Genomic DNA, 8,244 nt, shown 5'->3' on the forward strand with positions numbered 1-8,244 from the left:
TTAAAAGTAAAACCAGGTAGAGATGGAGGAAGAACGGGTGACCTTCTGCCTTCATTTTTTAGACTTACTTGTTTGTCTTTAACAAAACCAAAAGAAGTACTCTAAATTTGATAATGAAATTGACAGCCAAAAAGCTAAACCGACAAAAATGCCACCACCCTAACTTAGTTAGTCCACTTTAGGTCGACGGTGACGCGATCTTAAACAGTCAGTTGGGCAACAACTTCATGATTCTCAGATCGCCATGGCGACCAATTTAGATGTTTTTTTGATTCCTTTTCCACGCAACACTCGGGAGATGCTGGCGTAACATTAGTGTTCCGCGGAACACAGTTTGGGAAACGCTGTTATAATGGAAGCATTAATCATGCTAACTGATCTTTAAGTGACTTGCGGGCCGCACTAACATTAAACTTTTATACCAAGGCAGGGGCCACAAAATATCATCTCGCGGGCCGCAATTGGCCCGCCAGTTTGAGACCCCTGGCGTAGCATGACAATTTTTCATGTATCAATCCTAACCCCCACCTGATCTGACTACACCATCCAAAAATTACGTCATTACGACGTCACAGTGACGTAATACAGCCCTTCAAACTATACGAACTGCCATCCAGGACGCGCAAAAGAGCACCCGAAATCGAACAGTTATTTCTCTCGTTTCGGGCGATCGTACCGTACGTACACCGTATTTGGCAAGCTCTATGACGTGATTTTGATGTCGTAGTGACGTAATTTTTGGTTGGCGTAGTCAGATGGGGGTTAGGATTGACATATCAAAAAATTGTTATGCTACGCCCGCTAGAAGTACGTTAGGTACGAAACTACACAAGACCAGGTACCTACCGCTACAGACCTAGGGCTGATATATTTATGCCAAAAACGTAATATTCAATATATTAACATATTAGTTATCATTCCTATGCCTTTCTAAACGAAGTCTGTGTTTCAACCCCCTTTTAATTTTTTCTTTCACCCTTGTTACCGGTACATGATGGTGATAAATATTGGGTAAGTTGGAACGCTTTTCTTATGAATACAGTTTTGATGTAGGGTGGCTTACCCACTTTGCGGCCATGACCTATCTGCGACCCTCAACTTCATCGATTAAATTAATGCCGAAAAAAATAACGAACCGCGCCGATATTTCTCACGCGTTATCGTCCACTTATCCCTCATAGCTCTGCGAAATTACACTAAAATGCGGCCACAAATAAAAAAGTTACGACCGAAAACCTGACCGAAGAAAAACAAGAGAGCAATGCTCAAATATATGGACACGCAGAACAATTCCCCAAAAATCATATGCGGTGACCAACGACTAACAAACCGGCGGTGACTTACCAGTACCTGTATCGGGGTACCGTGACGGTACAGGGACTGTCATAGATATTTTAGGTCCTGTGACAATTGAAACATCAGTTGAAATATCTCGTGATATGAGTCAATTATGTACCGTATTATCGGATCAGGTACCGAACCACAGTCAAACATTTCAGATAAAAACGTTACTAAATAACATGCGTCAACTTAACACCAGCCGAATCGGGGTACAATTTTTGGTACAGTGACTGTCATAGCCGTTTAGGGCTGATGGACAATTCGACTACACGGACAACTCACCAGGCCTAGGGTGGTGTAGCCAGTCTGCGGACAATTTCATTCAAACCGCTATAAAACAAAAACCAATATATCTAACCCGTTAATTTTTTCACCGTGGGTGCATTGGCGGCATTTATTCTACACGCTAAACCTCGTATTAACTTTCTACGACAAAGGGTTGAAGCTATACAAATCCCCAAAGTACGGCACTCGAAAGACGTATTTGCGACCGAACGACCAGTGTGCGACCACGGATTTCAAGCCTTGATCATCGTTTATGCTGCGTCGAGACTATCGCATACGCAGCCATACAGCAATCAAACAGACAAAACACGGTGGTCGCAAATTGGTTGACAATTGTTGGTCTTGTGACAGCGTGAAAACATTGGGCTTCTAATTGCATTTCTGACCGTCATATATTTCAAGAACACGGTTATTTCGGACAAAACTCGTTAAATTATAAACAAAGCACCACATCACAGCAATCAAACAGACGAAAACACGGTGGCCGCAAATTGGTTGACAAAGATATTATCGACGTATCGGAAATGCACACCCCCTATTCCCCCTCCTTCAAATGTAGAAACGCGAAAATTTCAAATATGGTTAAAAGAAACACAACTCTACCCACCTGCCAAGTTTCATCTTTTTATTTCTCATACTTGTATGGATTTTCAAGCTTTTGACAGCTACGAGTTAGTTCAGTGTCACCGCGCTGTGTTACGGTACCAGAACTCCTGTCTTGTGACAGCGTGAATTGAAATTGCAAGATGGTCCGTTGGACACAAAATGGCGTCCGATATCCGCAGAACGTTTAGTGACGTCATAGCAAACAAAAACAAATCTTACAGAGCTAACAGGAATATTTGAAATAAATAAAAGTAATAGCCTTCTGGAGAAAAATTTCATCTTCAACCACTGAAAATTTCAAAGCAATTAGTCCAGTAATCAAAGAGAAAAGCGACTTTTTAAAAACGTGTCAAAGAACAAGAACAAGAACAAGAACAAGAACAAGAACAACAACAACATAATATTGAAACGATCGTTATGTCCACTACGTGTCCAAAAACGGACCATTTTACCATGTCGCCAACTAACCATTGTTCCTTCAAAAAAGCTTGAAAATCCATACAAATATAAGAGATAAAGAGATGAAACTTGGCAGGTGGGTAGAGTTGTGTTTCTTTTAACCATCTTTAAAGTTTCGCGTTTCTATCTTCAAAGAAGGGGGAGTAGGGGGGGTGCGCATTTCCAATAGGTCAATAATATCTTTGTCAACTAATTTGCGACCACCGTGTTTTTGTCTGTTTGATTGCTGTGATGCGGTGCTTTGTTTATAATTTGAAGAATTTTGTCTGAAATAACCGTGTTCTTAAAATATATGACGGTCAGAAATGAAATTAGAAGCCCATTTTTTCACGCATGGCTGCGTATGCCCTAGTCTCGACGCAGCAGAAACGATGTTCAAGGCTTGAAATCCGTGATCGCACACTGGTCGTTCGGTCGCAAATACATCTTCAGAGTGTCGTACTTTGGTGGTTTGTATAGCTTTAATCCCTGGTCGTAGAAAATTAATTCAAAGTTCAGCGTGTAGAATAAATGCCAATGCACCTACGGTGAAAAAATTAACGGGTTAGAAATATTGGTTTTTGTTTTATAGCGGTTTGAATGAAATCGTCCGCAGACTGGCTACACCACTCTATTTGGGGTTAGGTTTAGATTTAAGTAGATATAATTCCGCAAGATAAACTAAAATATTGTACATGACTTTGTGAATATACCTGGTACCTACCGGTAATAACGCGATAAAACCATGGCAAGAGACGCTGCGCTACGTTCGTGGCAGGAGCTGTCATGAAGTGATGAGAACAGACAACTGCGCCTCGTCAAACGGCACGGCAACTTGTACCGGTACCAGTTAAAAAGTCAGTCGCCATGGGTTTGGTCATAGCGGCCATGGTTTGAAAATCCCGTCATGGTTTTGCGGCAGCTCTAGAAGCCACAAAATAATTGAAACTGCACTTGCGTTTGACGCTGCTTGAGCTGGCTGACTCATTCAGATTTGGCTCCATACTGACACCTTTTATTTCGGCAGGACCAACGACTAACATACGGGCAGGACAAGAGGATATGTAGTCTATATATTCTCATTGATATATACGGTACCGTGAGATAATAAGACCTAGTCAAAGGACGTCTCACCGACCCTTGAAGATTCTTTCTATACTTTATCATTACGCAATTTTCAACGCTGATTTTGAGAGTGTTGTGGAGAGTTGGGACTTACAAACTGGTTCACATGTTCAAAACTATCATTTTCATTCAAAACAATAAACCACGTGCCGCTTATTTAGTTGGGACTTACAAACTGGTTCACATGTTCAAAACTATCATTTTCATTCAAAACAATAAACCACGTGCCGCTTATAGGTACTTTTAGCTATTTTCAGGCTAGTCTATCGCAGCGTTTGCGGTATCAATTTTTGATTACTGTAACTAAACTAAATGTCCTCGGAATGGCAAATAACTTAAAACCCGACAAATAATACGCAAAACCACAAAACCGAGGCATTGTTTATTTACATTCTGAGAGAAAAAAGTGTCTGAGCAAGGCATAAATTCTAATTGTTACGTCATTGTTAAGATTCAGATATTTTATTTCCTTCGTGCATGAAATATTGTAGCGACACAAGTAATAAGTAAAAAAATGCTAACAAAAAGATCAATTGAAATAGAAAGACATACAATATTTCCGCAATTGACGTGGGGCCGCGAAAGACTACCAGAGTCATCGTGTCAGCGACACCGTGTTTGCTGAGTTCAACAGCAGATGACGTCAAATAAAATCAACTAATTATTCTGTAACGAAAATGGAAATACAATTTGGCAAAATAAAATTGAGAGAGTCAGGAGATTACTGATCATAGGAGTCAGTTTAGCTTATTAACGTAATGCTCAGATGAGCGCAGAGAAAACAACATGACGCTACAAATTTCAGATAACAGAAGGGGGCAACTGCCAAGGGGAAAATATATTAGCAGTTTGGGGTGTATTAATAATATTTGGGCGAGAGGGAAAACCATTTCGAAGTTTTAGAAACAGTTAGAGTAATAAAGAATAATTGATAATTATTAATACATAATGGAGGAAATTAATCATCAAACATGCTTTTGTTTATATAAGTTTTATATATACCGGTACCGGTATATGCGAGTTGCAGTGGTACAGCAAAGAAATAACCGAATGCTCAGGATATTCAAAATTATACATCATAGAATAGTGATATTGACAATGCCGTTCGCATTGCAGCATTAACCCATTGCTGATTTGAGAGTGGCACGAAAATAAACAAGAAAATCGATGCTCGGGGAAACACCCATAGCGAGAATTCTTTTTTGACCTAGTCGATAGCAAGAAATCTTTCCTACACGTTATGAATAAGCGGTTTGCAACCTACGGCCCGAGTAAAATAATCCGGCCCGCGACGCTTCCCGTAGTCATAGCGACAAAATGGCGGTTTCGGCGATGAATTAATTTTATATTCCACGTTATTCTGAACAAATTGCTGCCAACTTATGTGCTCGGGATTGCTTGACTCCTCGCCGCTGTAAGGTGATTCACGTAATCGCTGATCGGTCATGGCTTTATCCACCATCAAGTCCACGCGCCAGGAAACGAGTAACTGGCCAACCAATCACATACCCTATAATGAACTGGTGGTATCCGCAAATAAAACTCGAAATATTCCAATGCTTGTCGTAATTGGTGTACATTGAGAAATTTAAAATGAGGCCAATCAAATCAGGTCACATCATGCTCATCGCCTAAGCACCTAAGCAAAGGCTTCGAGAGTTGCCCAATACGCTGGAATTGTAATCCGGGAATTTCGTGTGGCACATAAGAAATACCATAAAGATGGCTTTAATGAAAATCCACAATAAGATACTGTCATTTTCAAAATTTGCTGGAAATTCTGATAGAGATGTTTGGAATTTCCAAAAATCTTACACAGCATGCTGGGGCGTCGCAAGCAGTCACCGATATTTCAAAGAACCTCTCCGCAGACTTACCTCGCTATCCCAGTTATTCAACCTATACAAGCGCGCAATTTCGGTTGGTTAATTTGGAAGGAAAAGTGAATGGTATATATATATATATAAGCCAAAAACTTGGGTTATCAGTGAATTGGTCACGAGTAGAGCAAAATAGTGTTAATAAGATGGACGTATATTTATTTGAGTGTTAGTGAAAGATTTCGTGTTTGCATATATATATATATATATATATATATATATATATTTCTCGGAGAATAAGAATCTCGATATCTTCCTAGTTCGGGTTACAGACCGAATATAAAAATACATGCTGTTGGGTAATATTTTCACAAACATACGCATTGGTGACTGAGAATCCGATCTGAGTGGCGCAAATTACTGCAAATCTTTGATCAAAATCTTTCCCACAAATTTTACATTTCAACCTCAATCATTATTGTATCTCAGTTCCAGTAGCCTAGAACAGTGCTCTTCAATCGGGTATACAGTATACCCATGTGTATACCGGACCATAAGCTGGGTATACAACTGATAAAGGGTATACGAAGGGTGTACAGCCGAAATCAGGGATTCTAAACTCTAATTTATTAAATTATAAAATATTCAAGCTTCGACAACAATGCGAACGCGGCGCACATGAAATATAAATGTCATTTTCGCAAAGAACCGACTTGAGCACATTTATCAATCACAAATTATATAAATAATGCGGTCACGTGTCTGGGTTGGTGATTTCGGCTCCCATGCACATGGCTTGATTTACGTTGAACATTATTCCCATTGACACTAAGGCCGCCAGTCAAATTGACAACGTTTACAACATGCGGATACTAGCCTATTAGATTGCATGATGATATTGCAGAGTTGCAGTACAATCTGAGCCCAAAATTCAATGTTTATTTAGGGCTTAAATAATCATTGGTATTTGTAAGGTATGCAAAGTTCTTGAAAAATTGTAAAAGGTATACCACGGTAAAAAAGGTTGAAGAACACTGGCCTAGAAGATTTATCCGCGAAATATCTGACTATCTGCGTTGTTCTGTGGCCTTATTTTGTAGACAAAATCATGTTTCAAGTATATAATATATATAGAGAGACAGCTGACTCAATTTTCATCAAATTTACTATTACCTACTTTAATATACAACCATAATTTATTTACAAATTTTATCTTCAAACATCTGCAAATCCATTCCGGTCTTTGCTGCAGAAATGTAAAATACCTCACACATCAATTTTCACAATGCTTTTGTACGTATGGCTTTCAGAAGTCTTTGATGGTATGTGCATTAATAAATGTGTATTACATATTTTGTTTTATAGTCATCCGTAACGGCAGTAATTTTGTATAGCATTCATTGTAAATCTCAAAACTTTCCAAAAGCTACAGTGTGTGCACTTGGAGAATATAGCAATCATTATTATTATCATTAACCTTTCGAGTATATATATATATATATCAATAATTCTTATGTGTTTAACTTAGCGTAAAATACCAAGCGTCGCCTAAAATTGAGACTCATGGCCGCCACTTTTATAAATTTCCACCCCATTAAGCTTACTATTATGAAGATACATACATAATTAAGAAAATTCCATGAAATTAGATTGAATTTGAGAGGTGGACACATGTCCCAGTTTAGTCAGAACAATCACGATTTTGTCCAGCTGTACAAGCCTCCCGCCCGGTATATCTAAATCTCCCGGCCATATAGTATGGCAGTCATAAATAATTTCTTTTCAATCAATATTACTACAGCATTCTCTTTAACAAAGACAGCCGATTCATCGCGAATTTGCCACTGACTTCCACTTGTCTAAAGAGGGAACTAGTATATCGTTACGTCATATATATATATATGATATGACCCGCACTGGCCACACACTAATAGTGTTATTTTTTCGATAACAAATTCGAATAATTCCTTGTATTTGGCGTGCGACATTTGCCTATTGGCTGTTATTAGCCGAAGTTTCAAAAGTTTGAACTGTACATCTAAATTAATATCAATTTTGTGGGGACAGCCTAGATCTGAATTAGAAAGGACGTAATACAAGTGATTGTTAAACGCTTTGCTCCACTGTTTTTCTTTGAAATTTATGATAATTTACTTAAATATAAATGAAGCTTGTTCCAGTTATCGTTGGCTATTTTTCAGGTTGATGTTGGTGCGAAGAGGAAAATTACAGAATTTAGATATATTCCTGACATTTGATGAAGTTCGTAACTGCATTCAAAATGCCTTAGAGTCGTTAGAGATCCACTGCCTATTTGCGTAGAAGTAATAACGCTCAAAGTATTCTGTGATTTCTCGCAGGACGGATGTCCTACTATTATTTTGTTGACGTTTCAGCGTACGAACTCTATTGAAATTTATCATTAGCAAGCTCATCTATATATATATATATATCTAAGTATTTTTGATTTTATAAAAATGAAGTACTAGTTTGGTAGCAGTTACATGTTACAAATATCTGAGTTGAAGCTGAAAATTTGTACTTTTTGCACTCAAATCCCGACGCGCGAAACCGACATGACAATATTGAAAGATAATATTGGTGAATTTTTCGAGCCATGTCTGTCGTC

Source organism: Styela clava, chromosome 4 (genome assembly GCF_964204865.1).
Source record: "Styela clava chromosome 4, kaStyClav1.hap1.2, whole genome shotgun sequence".
Classification (NCBI taxonomy): Eukaryota; Metazoa; Chordata; class Ascidiacea; order Stolidobranchia; family Styelidae; genus Styela; species Styela clava.